This window comes from Amphiura filiformis, chromosome 20, assembly GCF_039555335.1.
Source record: "Amphiura filiformis chromosome 20, Afil_fr2py, whole genome shotgun sequence".
NCBI classification, from domain to species: Eukaryota; Metazoa; Echinodermata; class Ophiuroidea; order Amphilepidida; family Amphiuridae; genus Amphiura; species Amphiura filiformis.
The window spans coordinates 27,372,082-27,386,544 of NC_092647.1; positions in this window are offsets into that span (position 1 = coordinate 27,372,082).

A 14,463-nucleotide genomic window follows, 5' to 3' on the forward strand; every position below is an offset into this window, starting at 1 on the left:
ACAGCCCTTCAGGGGTGCAAATTGTGTTTTCTTCCTCAGGAGCAAGGTTGTTAGGTCCAAGATTTCCTCAATCATACCAGACATAAAATAGGTTTGTTCTGCACTTTGAAAGATGAGAATGATAACTTTACATGATAGGGTGGTTTTTTAAAGAGACTACATGTAAAATCTTCTAACTTTCTAAAAGGGCTTTATTTGGGAATGTGTGCGCGAAAAAATTGGTATTTTATACTAGTTTGGCCAATGTGGATTTCTTTTCTTTTCCGCCCATTTTCTCTTCATTTTTTGCCAGAGGAAGCACTTTTCTCATCTTTTTTTTGTCACTCTACCCCTTCCCCGGCCCCTTCTGATAACTTTTCATTATCAAGAAATTCCGACTTCTTTTTTTGCGTTTGGACTTTCTTCTGAGTGTTCTTTAACAATATCATTTGAAATATCATTTGAAAGGTACAAAGATTGATTATTTAGCACTAGCATCTGTTTGCAGCACGCCCTTAGCTTTAACGTCCTCAATTTTGGCATCAATAGGGACTCAAATTTGCACATCATGTTTGATTGATTTGGCCCTCTCTATTTGTTTCCCTTTAATTTCCTCAAATCGTGTTGGTCAGTAGGAGTCACTTAACTAGGATCCACAACATGTTCATCTATCAGGGCACAGTTCTTTAAACCCATACATTTGTACTTTTATTGGGGGTGCACCGCTCAGTCCGACACGCCGCTAGTCCGACACGCCGCTAGTCCGACACGCCGCTAGTCCGAATCTGAAAAACACTTTTTTAGTCCGACACTCCGCTAGTCCGAATTGAAAATACACTCTGCCAGTCCGACACGCCGCTAGTCCGAATGTGAAATGCAATGCGCTAGTCCGACACACCGCTAGTCCGAATCTGAAAAACACTTTTTCAGTCCGACACTCCGCTAGTCCGAATATGAAAAGCACTGCGCTAGTCCGAAACTGAAAAACACGGCGCTAGTCCGACACTGCGCTAGTCCGAATTTAAAAAGCATACCACTAGTCCGAAACTGAAAACCATTGCGCTAGTCCGAATCTGAAAAGCACTGCGCTAGTCCGAATCTGAAAAGCACTGCGCTAGTCCGAATATGAAAAACACTGCGCTAGTCCGAATTTCGGACTAGCGCAGTGTTTCTCAGATTCGGACTAGCGCAGTGTTTCTCAGATTCGGACTAGCGCAGTGTTTTTTAAAATCGGACTAGCGCAGTGCTTTTCAGATTCGGACTAGCACAGTGCTTTTCAGATTCGGACTAAAATTTTTTTTACTAGTCTCAAAACATATACAAATCACTGGCCTACAGTGCATTTTACTTGGAGAAAAATCAACAAACAAAGTATTTGTTTCAAACCAGATTTAAAGCAATAATAAGCATAAAGAATAGATTCCTATTTAAATTTTTGTTTTCACTGATCACATTATCCCCTTTTAATTTCAAGCCAAACAAATGAGGTATACGAAGAAAATTGAGATTTCATTCCAGCGCCTACATAATTTGCGTGTACTACATGTAATACTGCACGGAGCATCGCGCTCGAAGTGTGTACATATAAGCTGACGTGACATCCACGAGACATGTTAGCAAGCACTCGATCGGTGAACTCTGAATAAAACCGGGTCTCCCCGGTTTTAATCTAAAAAGTTAAATTTTATTGTTATTAAAGCACTTCAGGCTATAGTCTTTTACGTGGTATTTTAGTACACCACTGGGCATTATAACTATGCAAAGAGTTGAAATCCGAGTAAAATTGAGGGCGTCGCTGTGAAGCAAATCATACATTATGGCTTTAACAACAAACAAGATATATGAAACCAGGCCAGTACGCATGATTTTTTTGGAGGGGGGGGTGGGGCACAGCATCATCATGAGGTCAATAATTACATTTGTACAGGCGAAATCACATGGAAATGTAAACGCACCATCAGCATGATCAGGCGCTGGATCAAAAAATAAACTGAATTAATAAAATTCACCTCTAGAGATATCTTCCATTCCATTTAATGAAAAGAGTCATAATCCAGGATAATTGAAGATTGCACTCTCTCATTTTATCTATAGATTTGATTGAGCCACACACCACACAGAGTTAAATTCATACAATACATACAAGAGCAGATTTCTGATTTTTTGAACTAATAATGTAAAAGTTCCGATTTTGATACAAGTGAAACCTTTTGATATGAATAAAGAAGAGTTTCAAAATATTGAAAACATTGTTTATCGGTGTTTAAATTACAAAGGTTTTTTTTTTCAATTTCATTGTTCATTTTTAACTAATTTTTTTGTCATTTAAACTCAAGTTTGGACCTTCAATTTTAATAAAATTGCATAAAAATAATTAGATTTAAGTTATTTAAGTTTCTATTTTGCTTTATTTATTTATACCACTGTTCAGTATTGTAAATTGTAATAACATTCAAAGTTTAATTTATATTAATATTTAATTTCAAATAACCATTCGTTACATTTGCTTTTGGACAAAACGGCATTGAACATAACTGAACGGTAATTGACATTTCTCGTATTTTTTTTTTTAATATTCTGCACGTACTGAGAATGTTTGAATTTTGAAGTTATGCACTTGTAAAAGATGTTCAAAAAACGTTCACTATTAACATCAATTAATATCTTCATGAAAATGGCAAATCAGCAACCATTATGCGTTCATGTGCATCAAAATGACGAATGGCAATTGTCGGCTATCATGCTTGTGTTTGAAATCGACATCCTGTCTAAAGTATCATAATTCAGGGACATCCACTAGTCTCAACACCCAGTCGCAAACGATGTTAGTAATGTTGGTGACGTGACCGGCGCAGCGGACATAATTTTACGAGAAGGCTGGTGTGTCAGATCTTTGGAACTGTCGGGATTCTAGAAATCTGACGGGTGTCAAAATTCTGGAATTCCGACAGCTGTCAAAAAGTTGGAATTATATCGGGTTCATGTTATTTTCTTAATCAAAGTTTAAAGCGATATTCTAAAGGGGAAAACCCCGGGAAAAATCCCGATTTAGTTGCATAACATGTTAGAGGCGCACTGAACTACTTGGGTTTGGACACCCCTATCAGAAGGGTTGCAGGATCATGGATGGTGGGGTGGGGTGGGAGAGGGTGGCCTTCCCAGCAATCAGGTGCCCCCTAGTGCCGTACGGAACATGTTGAAACGGGTAGGCCTATGAGAACCACATAGGCCTGGGCAGTGGCGGCACCAGGATTTTTTTTTTTTTTTTGTGATGTGTTGGGGCATAAAACCGACAAATTTTGCGCAAAATTTCCGCAAAAAGTGGAAATTTACGTAATTTGGGGGTTTTTGCCTCAAAACTGGGGGGGGGGCAAACTGGGGGGCAAGAAAAATATTTTGGGGAAAAATGCCCCCTCCCCTCCCCGTAGCGCCGCCACTGGGCCTGGGCCTAAAAGTGAACTACTGCGCCCTACAGTTTAATAATGTAGAGGGTCAATTTAGTCAATTGTCTTTTGTATGTTGTTAAGGGGGTACTACACCCTTTGCATTTTTTTTTTTCATTTTTTTGCATTTTGTGAAGAAATGAGAAAAAGAAATTGGACAAAGTGGTATGCAAAATGAAGGGGCAAATCTTCTCGTTCAATTGGTGGCATCAGTATCAATGACGCGTACATGCTTCTAATGGTATAAGCCAAAAGTGGTACATCACTGATGTTTTAAATTCACTTCATTTTGGAAAGCTTACTATCAACGGATTTCGTTAAAATTTTGGATATGTGTTGCTAACACATTAGGGAAATAATGTTGATATGTAAAATGGGAATAAGTGGTCCCTGATTTCTTTTATGACTTCATGAACTTGGTGCTCCACAACTATCAAAAAACGAACCGGTTAAAAGGCTTCTATTTTCAATGTTGAGCTATATTTTGTATTTTGAACTTGCGACACTATGTCACTGAAACTTAATTAAGCCATAGGTAACAGGTTACCACAACCACACTACAGCAATGTTGAAAAAGATTGTATTTTTGTCACCTATACCACCATATTAGGTAGTTTTCCGTAAGCTTCATTTTTGTGATTTTGGTAACTATTTTATATTTATTTGCCCAATCCATCTCAACTAAGCAATCTAAATTGTACTCACCATTTACATCCCAAGGTATTTTAGTATATCCACCTCACACATTTCCATTATATAGGCCTATCCAGTAACAGACAAAATATCAAAATTGATGCCTCATGTATGATATCACAGACTAGCACATGTATTCAAAATTGATGCCTGAATTTGACCTGAACCAATTGACCTATAACCTGACCTTTGATGACCTTATAGCCTTTTTTAATCTCTTTTCCTAACAACACATTATAGAAGATACATACATGGTGTAGTATTAAATTGTCTATGTGGAAGAGATTAGGCCTATTTAATTTATTCAGTGTTATAATCAGTGAGTACATTTCTATAGATAGTATAACAAAGGATTTAATGTATTCTATTCATGTATTCTACTTGGACATGTTCAATAGAATAAATTATGGTTTGTTATGAAACACACATCTCAGTTACCAGGATACAGTAAACAAAAAAATATATAGGGCTAAAATGATTTTCTAAAATGGTTTAAAACCACTTTGTATGTAGAGATATTTTATAAGTTCAGGACATGAGATGATGAACATATTTATATACTTTATAAATTTGCAACAACAAAAAAAGAAGATGGGTACTGATGAAAATCAGGGTATTATATCGCCTTAATATAATTCTAATATTGATGAATGAATGAATGAATGAATGAACTTGAATAAAATAATAATGAAAAAAAGAACCAAAATAAAACAAGAAACGATTTCGTCCATTGTTTAAAATTCAGTACATCTATTATATTATTATATGAACGTAGGCCTAGGGCCTATGTTGAATATGTTTTACAATGCTTCTAATGTTTTAGTCACCATGCAGAATAACCCTTTAAATCTCTTGAAATCACTTTATCGCGATAATATCAGCCATAGCCTAAGTGCATTGAAATCCCTCACATAATACGTTATAACGTCTATCTAACTTCCCAGCCACACCCAGCTGGTGGTGATGACGCGCTGCAGAAATATCTTAATGTTGTTGTAAAAGTTATCTATCAAATTTCAGGAATTTTACAGTTTTTATTGTCAAAATTCCAAGCAGGGTGTAGGGTATGGAGTTGAGAGGGATTTTTAAAAAGTGGGGACCCAAAAATGACCCCATTGTGTGGGTCAAAAGCGTAGTCCCCAGTTTTTGTGAGAGAATTTTGGTCTCTCAATTTTTAAGGAAACATTATATCGGGGGTAAGAGTGGCGTATGCACATAATTAATTCTGTGGGCGTATGTCAAATAGAAATAGGGGGCGCTCTATCGACTAGTGGCATGAAAATAATGCTAGGACGTATGGTTAGCGCGTTCTGGGGACCACAATTTTGGCCATGTCCCCACTTCTGCGGTTTGGTAAGGGAGAGAGAGAGACAGAGAGAGAGAAAAAAAAGACCTTTTAAAAGTGGGGACCTCAAAAATGACCTCATGAAGTAGTTCACATGTACTATACCAGTCCCCAGTTTGTTGGAGAGTATTTTGGTTTCTCGACTTCTTAAGGACCAGGGGGAACTCCCAATTTGGAGGTGACGCGTATGTAGGGCTGTAACCCAAGGACCCCATATTTTTATGAGCACATGCTCTGTCACTCAAAGACCCCATATTTTTCCTTTCGATCTGTCACCCAAAATTTTCCATTTGAACATTAACAAGTCATCTATCACTGATTTTGTTACTTCTTTGGATATAACAAAGCCATTTAGAACTAGAAATTCAATTTTCGAGGCTTCATTTGGCTCTCACCCAAAGACCCCATTTTAAAAGAGGTCATAATTTATTCTCACCCAATGCCCCCGGAATTTAGATCCAAACGGTCCGTCTCTCACCTAAAATGACCCCATATGGTGTACATTTTGCGCTCACCTAATGTCCCCAAGCGCGATGCAGTATATTATTTGCCGTGATTATTTGCTTCAAATATTTGGGCAAAACGTGATATTTTCTCTTTAAATCGCACGATTTTGTGGTAATAGAATAGAAATAAATGGTGCAGCATTATCCTTTACACGCAAATATTGTATCCTCGGCAGTAAATAATGGGTTCGGCTGCGCCTCATCCATCAGGCGACGAAAACTACGGGAGGACGGACCTTTCAAGTTGGGTCGGTCGGGTTTTTTTTTATTTTTTTTTTTTAGAAATGACCCAAACAATCACCATCATCTGTAAATAATTTGCAATTTCAGAAAATCAAATAAAAAAAATTACTTCGGCATTTATTTTGTACAGGAAAAATGTATTTCCCAATTTGTTCAAAACCTGGGTCGGTGGGGCCGTAGACAGTGTCGTCGAGAGCCATTACAGGTCCGGAGCAATGTGAACGTACTTTGATCAGTGATGACGGTGCAGGACCATAAATGTGTGCGTGCGGGTTGGGGGAGGGGGTAGGGGGTAGCAGTGGTGTAAATTTCTTTGTGACATGGGGGAGGGAGGTTGGTGTAAAATCCTTGAACATATGTTGAAGCGGAGCGAAAGTAGCATGTTTAGCTGCCAATAATTAAATATGAACATTGAAGGAGACAAATGCGCGTTAAGTGCGCACAAATTTGCAATTTGAAAGTGGCATTTTGCTCCCTTAATAACTTCCACGCAAAGTGCAAACATTTGACAATTTTAAGCCAATTTGAAGCTTAAATGATCCAGGTATTGAACTTATAGAAATAAACTCCGTTCGGAGCGCGGGAAAATTGCCAATTTTAAGGTAAATGATCAAATATTAGAGAGATTGCGGAGAGGCGTTCACTGGAAACGCCATACGGGTTACGTGTTTCGGCATTTTGCGGGCGACCGTCATAATGCCGTTCGCCGCGAAAATCAAATACAATAGATTCAGGTGGCGCTATGCCGAAACAAATATACTATAGATGCCATGCATGCTTTTCTCGATTGGATCCAAACAAAGGATTTGAACCAGTGTCCTTCACCGCAATCATGGCGCAGTCCAGTCTATTCAATCAAATGTTGTCATCAACCTATTTGATCGTAGTGCATTTGCTATGTGTGTGAGAGACGAACTGTCGCGGTAGATTGCAGTCATGCTTTTGTTGAATGCATTTGAGTAGTCATATGCACAACATCTATATATAAAGAGATATGAATCACCCATTCACCCTTGGGTGCATCGAACCCACATTTGTATTGGTATGCAAATACGACTGGGTGCATCAGTCCAGTTTAGAATATAGCATCGATGTTTTCCGGGCCTTTTTTAAACGAGTATTTTTAACAGGTGTATGTCATTTGTCATGTTTGTCTAAATAACGAAAAACAAGAGTTTGGTGTCGGATGGCGAAACGAGTATGATTAGTAAAAACCTGAGTTTATACAGATTGTACGAATTTGAATCCACTGACGAGATTCTTGGACAATGTTCAAAATGTGCTATGATGATTTGATGATCGAAATACACGTTTCCTTTTTTGATTTCACATGAATTGAAGCAATGTTCGGACAATTTTCGTGTACATTAAATGTTATAGTTTGACGCTATTATTCAAACCAAGGACATTTTGCTTTGACTCGATTGCAAAATTTGATATACGCTGGCGAAGTTACGTAATAATCGGATTAACTACCATAGCAATAGGTGAAAACAATTTTTGAATATACCGCGCTGCACTGATATGTTCACGCGGTAGGCCCTACCTCTTCATTGAACCATATCATGCTGATTACTTGCACCTGTAAGATTAGTATCTTTGAAAAGACCAGTATTGTATTCAATCTATGATTGCCGACATACACAGGTGATGAGTGTAACCTGCTTGTAGTGCAGCGCGGTATGTTCAAAATTGTTTTCACCTATTGCTATGGTAATTAATCCGATTAATTACGTAACTTCGCCAGCGTATAGGTCGTATTAAAACACCAAATTGGCAAATCTGAGAAATCTATTCCTTTGGGATATTTTTGGAACCCAATACTAGTATCACTATGGACCACAAGAGCATCATCCCAATGGCATAGTCCAATAATCTCAATAATCATAGTGCCAAATTTGACCTCAAGTTGCAGAGTATGAGTTTTTTGTTCATTCAATGAATGTATAAATATATTGGGATTTAACACACTGTTTAAGAACTGTTCCCCTAATAGATAAGCATATTGTTGATCCTAGTGTATACACATACATGGAAGACACGACCCCCCGGGGGCACTGCAACTTTGGAGGTGACGCGTATGTAGGGCTGTTAAGACCCCTTTTTCAGCATCGCTGTCACCCAAAGACCCCATATTTTTTACGAACACATGTTCTGTCACCCGAAGACCCCTTATTTTTTCATTTGATCTGTCACCCAAAAACCTTTATTTAGTATAGTCAAAGGGATATTGACTAGACCAAGTGAGTCATGTGGACTCATCAATATGAGTCCAGCAAAAATGACCAGGTGTGACTCATTTAGATTAGTCAATCGTCAATCTGTATCACATGACTCATTTAGCATAGTCAAAGGGATTTTGACTAGACTAAGTGAGTCACATGCACTCATCAATATGAGTACAGAAACAATGACAACCAGATGTGACTCATCTAGATTAGTCATTCAGTATTACATGACTCATACAGCATAGTCAAAAGTGTATTGACTACACTAAGTGAGTCAAAGTGAGTCATGTGGACTCGTCAATATGAGTCCAGCAAGAATGTCACCAGATGTGACTCATGTAGATTAGTCAATCTGTATTACACGACTCATTCAGCACAATCAAAAGGGATATTGACTAAACTAAGTGAGTCACATGGACTCATCAATATGAGTACCGAAACAATGACAACCAGATTCGCTCAGTATCGTCAATAGGATATTGACTAGACTAAGTGAGTCGAAGCGAGTCACATGGACCCATCAATATGAGTCCAGCAGCAATGGCAATCAAATGGGACTCATCTAGATTAGTTACTATGTATCAAATTACTCATTCAGCAAAAGTCAAAATGCTATTGACTAGACAAATTGAGTCATAGTGAGCATCAATTATAAGTCCGGCAACATTGATCAACCAGAGGCAACTCATCTAGATTAATAAAACCGTATCACATGGCTCCGGCATCAAAATGGACTCATTAAAGTTAGCTTAGCAATCAATGCTAACCAAATTGGACTCATCTTGGTAAGTTAGCCTGTATCAAATGAATCCTCATGGTAATTCAGATTACATTGACTATGACATAAACTTAATTAAAAAAAAGGTCACATGGACTCATCAAAGTGATTTCAACAGCAATATCAAATGATTGTGACTCATCTAAGGGACCGTTCACAAACACTTGTAAGGGGGCCCTGATGCAAAAAGGGGGCACTGAAAATGTTTGACCCTCCTTCTAAATAATAAATATTGAAATTATAGGAAACAAAACCACTACTGATTCTATATTTTCAAGCAAATAGCATTTTCTTCTCGTTCATCTTTAAGACCGTAGTTTTAAGAATAATTTGTACATGTAGAGTATGTGTCACGATGCTATCAAATACATTTGATGGCTATCCAACACCATTGAAATGGGTCATCATAAACTGCTCATGAGATGACTCATCTTTGTCAGTCATCATGGATTGTTTATTGACTCACTTGGCTGGGTTAAATTAGCCATAGATAGACTCACCCATATGAGTAAAGACTGGACTCATCTTTGATAGTCACACGGACTCAATGTTTTGTTGACTCATTAAAATGGGTCATTTTAGACATAACTTGACTCACCCATGTTAGTCGATGCTGGACTCATCTTTGTTAGTCATATCGACTCAATATTTTATTGATTATTTAACTGGGTAATTTTAGACATAGCTTGACTCACCCATGTGAGACAAGGCTGGACTCATCTTTGTTAGTCACATTGACTCTATGTCTAAAATGACCCAGTTGAGTGAGTCAATAAAACGTTTTACTGACTCACTTAACTGGGTAATTTTAGACATAGGGCTGGACACGTGTTTATGAGTCACTGTGACTCGGATTTGGTTTTCAGTGCCTATATGCACCTAATGCTATAGCTATTTTGGCATTGTTCTGATGATTACAACACTTAATATGCAGCAAAAAGTGATTTTTTTAGTTGTTTTCAGTAATCACATATGTTTGATCCCTACATGATCTTGAACTCAAAATCGGTTACCCATAGGCACCAGCTAATGTCAATGCTTATGTGTCCGTCGCATTTCTGTGCCATGTAATATGTATGAAAAGAAGCATTTTGAAGCTGTTTGTTATGTACCGGAAATACACCCTTAATGACCTTTGACCCCAAATCTATGTTTACCCTATAGGCCTCGGCTAGCTATAGCCAAATCTCATTACTGTGCCATGGAACATGTGAGGAGAAGCATTTTTGGTAAAATTACTCAACCGTGATGTTTTACCCCAATTGGGTCATGCCAAATGTAACGACTGGGGCAGTGAAGCTTTTGCCCAAGTTTGGAAGTTTGGTTATAACTGGTCAAAAAATGGACCAATGTCGTACCAGAATTCATGGGGTGGGGTGTCAGGGTGGCACCAAACATGTTTAGGGGCACTTCACCTGATCGGGTGCCACAAAACGTTTACCGGCAATATTCAAATGGGATTTTCTAAATTTTTAAATAGATTGTTGGCACATGGGCACATGCCCCTGTGACGCTACGGTACTGCAATAAACAAACGAAAAAAGAAAAGAAAAGGAGAATAATACAGTATAAGTGAATTACACAGGGGCAGAAATAAAGGACTAGTGGCAAATGGTGGTCATAGACCACAAACCTAGCTGGGATTTGCTGGTGTTGTGGCGGTATCTGACACCTGCAAATGTTCCAAAATGTTCCCCTGGTCATGAGGTTTGTTGTCACCGAGTTTGAGTCCCGTACTCCTTACAGATGTGTAGAAAATGCCATTTTAGATTTGACCCCAGATGACCTTTGACATGACCCCTGCACAATGTTCCAAAATGTTCCCCTGTTCATCTAGTCTGTTTGAGCCCCATACCCCTTACATATATCTAGAAAATGAAATTATAAGATTTGACCCAGGATAACCTTTGACCCCTGCAAAGTGTTCCAAAATGTTCCCCTGGTCATTACTTTTGTTGTCAGCAAGTTTGAGACCTGTACCCCTTACAGATGTCCAGGAAATGCGTTTCTAAAATTTGACCTCTGCATGACCTTTGACCTGACCCCTGCAAAATGTGCCCCTGGTCATGAGATTTGTTGTCACCGAGTTTGAGCCCCATACCCCTTACAGATGTCCAGATCATGCAATTGTAAGATTTAGCCCCTTAATCACCTTTGACCCCAATTCTGTATTCAAGTTATAGGCGTATGGTATAGCCGATGCCATATATGCAAATGACATCATTGTACTATAATTATAATATGTAGCATTAGTAGCATTTTGAAGGTATTTGGTTAAATGACGGAAAATTCCCCCTTAATGACCTTTGACCCCAATTCTGTTTAGACCCTATGGGCACTGGATATAGCCGATACATATGTGCAAGTTACGTAATTGTAGGGTGTAACATGTAGGAGGAGGAGCATTTTAAAGTTTGTTGCCAGAAGAAGAAAGAAGAATCGGATAGAAAAACAGTACCTAGCTCGAGGGTTGTAAACCCCAAAATAGAAAAAAAAGGGCTGACACAATAGACTTATTAGTACATAAAGTGTTCATACAATATTTCAATGTTTGCAAAATAACATTTTACAAAATTGCTTTTCCTACAGTATCGTGACCTTTACATTCCCTGGTATTTTAATAAAATTTTATCAAAATGTTTTAACCAAAACACGTGATCATGTTTTAAAAATATTTTGATGTTTGCTGAATAGTATCCATAAGCAAAACACTCTGACAGCTGTTTAACACAACGAAAAAGCAAGGCGAAAAATGGCGTTGCATGAACTTCTGTCCCCCGTCCAAAAAAAAAATTCAACGGCAAATTTGCCGTAACACGACTCGATCTTGCCTAAAACGCCTCTTCGCAAGCTGATTTTTGGACGGCATTTTCCACACAGAAATGAATAGGTAATCTTCCCGTTCGAATTCGCGTCGAAAAAAATCGAAATTTATTCACCTCTTCTGGTCTATACTAGGTCAAATTGTAACCCCAAAATGGATTTTATTACATGTCGGACTCTACTTGCTCTATTAGGATACTTTGATTCGCTTCATAATAAGACAAACATAACATTTTTCTGCATTTTATAATGCGTTTTTTTGTCATTTTGGAACGTCATTTTTGCTACCAACCGCAACGTAATCGCTTTACGGTAATTCCACGATTGACCAATTCACAATAGATTTCACCCTCCAGCGGGCACACTAACCTATTTTTGACTAATGTAGTTTGCCGTTCCCGTTCCCGTTTCACGTTTCACGTAAATTTCGCAATCTCTCTAATGTCAACATAGCTCATACTTGGGAACACTGACCGAGAATAGGAATGCCAACGGAATTCGTATGCCTATTCTCGGACACCCCTGTTTCTATGGGAATTTACATAAACACAACACCAATCATTTGCAATGGTGTTATTTACGATGCAGTTGGATCAACTTGTTAAAATTACAGCTTTAAAATGCATGTACAATTTCGCATCACTGATTATATTACAATATCCCCTCTTAAATGACGTCATTATTTTTTTTAAATGCCGATATTTCAGGTCACCATACAATCTCAAAATCTATCATTTGAGGTGAACTGTGCTGCCGTGATATTAAAAAGTCACCAAAACCTGCAGCACCGGTACGGCTAAATGATTCGTTCGGAAGACACGGCTGAAATTAAAGCAACGATCGTCAGCGGTTGTTCAAATCGCTAACTGACCGAGAATAGGCGTGTGACCGAGAATAGGCGTATTGACCCTATGTGGTATTTTTTTTATTTGGGGGTCAAAGCTCATTAAGGGGTCACTTCCGGTATAAAACGAAATACCTTTAAAATGCATCTTCTTCCACAGATTCTGTAGGACAGAGACGCCACTTGCACACATGCATTGTTATTGCCCAGTGTCTATGGGGTGTACACAGATTTGGGGTCAAAGGTCATTAAGGGGTCACTTCCGGTATAAAACGAAATACCTTCAAAACTTTTTATTAGCTAAGTAAAACATGGGACAGTAACGGTATGTTCACACATGATCTACAGTCACCCAATGTATATGTGGTATTTTTTTATTTGGGGTCAAATCTCATTAAGGGTCACTTCCGGTATAAAACGAAATACCTTTAAAATGCATCTTCTTCCACAGATTCTGTAGGACAGAGACGCCACTTGCACACATGCATTGTTATTACCCAGTGTCTATGGGGTGTACACAGATTTGGGGTCAAAGGTCATTAAGGGGTCACTTCCGGTATCAAACGAAAAACCTTCAAAAATTTGTATTTGCTAAGAAAAACATAGGACAGTAACGGTATGTTCACACATGAATTGTGGTTACCCAGTTTATATGTGGTATTATTTTATTTGGGGTCAAAGGTCATTAAGGGGTCACTTCCGGTATAAAACGAAATACCTTTAAAATGCTTTCTCTTCCACAAATTACGTAGGACCGTGACGCCACTTGCACACATGCATTGTTATAACACAGTGTCTATATAGTGTACACTCATTTGGGGTCAATGGTCAGTAAGGGGTCACTTCCGGTATAAAACGATATACCTTCAAAATGCCCTTCTGCCACAAAAAGCATAGCAAAGTGATGCCACGTGGACACGTGCATTGACATTAGCCAATGTCTATGGGGTTTCATATATTTTGGGGTCAAAGGTGATTAAGGGGTCACCACACGGCTGTGTTCGTGGTCTTAGACCACAGCTGAGTCTAGTTCTTTCTTTCTTTCTTTCTTTCTTTCTTTCTTTCTTTCTTGTAACTATTCACATGAACAAACACTGATGCCAATTTTGGTGACATATCCTCCAATTTTAAGCTATTCCTACACTCTTATTTTCGTGATATAAAAAACCTTAACCAATCTTAAACACCCGCTGGTTACGTAGCCCTCTCTTCTAATAATTGTTTAAAAGCCACTATTTTAAATCTTATACAATTATTGCTTAAACCTTAACCCACTAAATGCTTTAAACAATTGCATGTTTAAGACAATTGTTTAAAGATTTTAAACGTTTATTGTTTAAAATACGCTCGTCTTAAACAATAATTGCTTAAATACATGAATGGGTCAATAGGATTAGGGCTTTAATGTATTTTATTTTGTACTGAAACACAATTCATGATAGATTTGAAGTCATCAGATCTTGGTCAACTGTGAGATTCGTTCAAAAAAATACAATTTCATGCATAGACCTAAAATATTTTGGCTTGTTTTCGTTTCTTTTTTATCAGTTCAACCCGCTATGTCAAAATAAATTTGATATT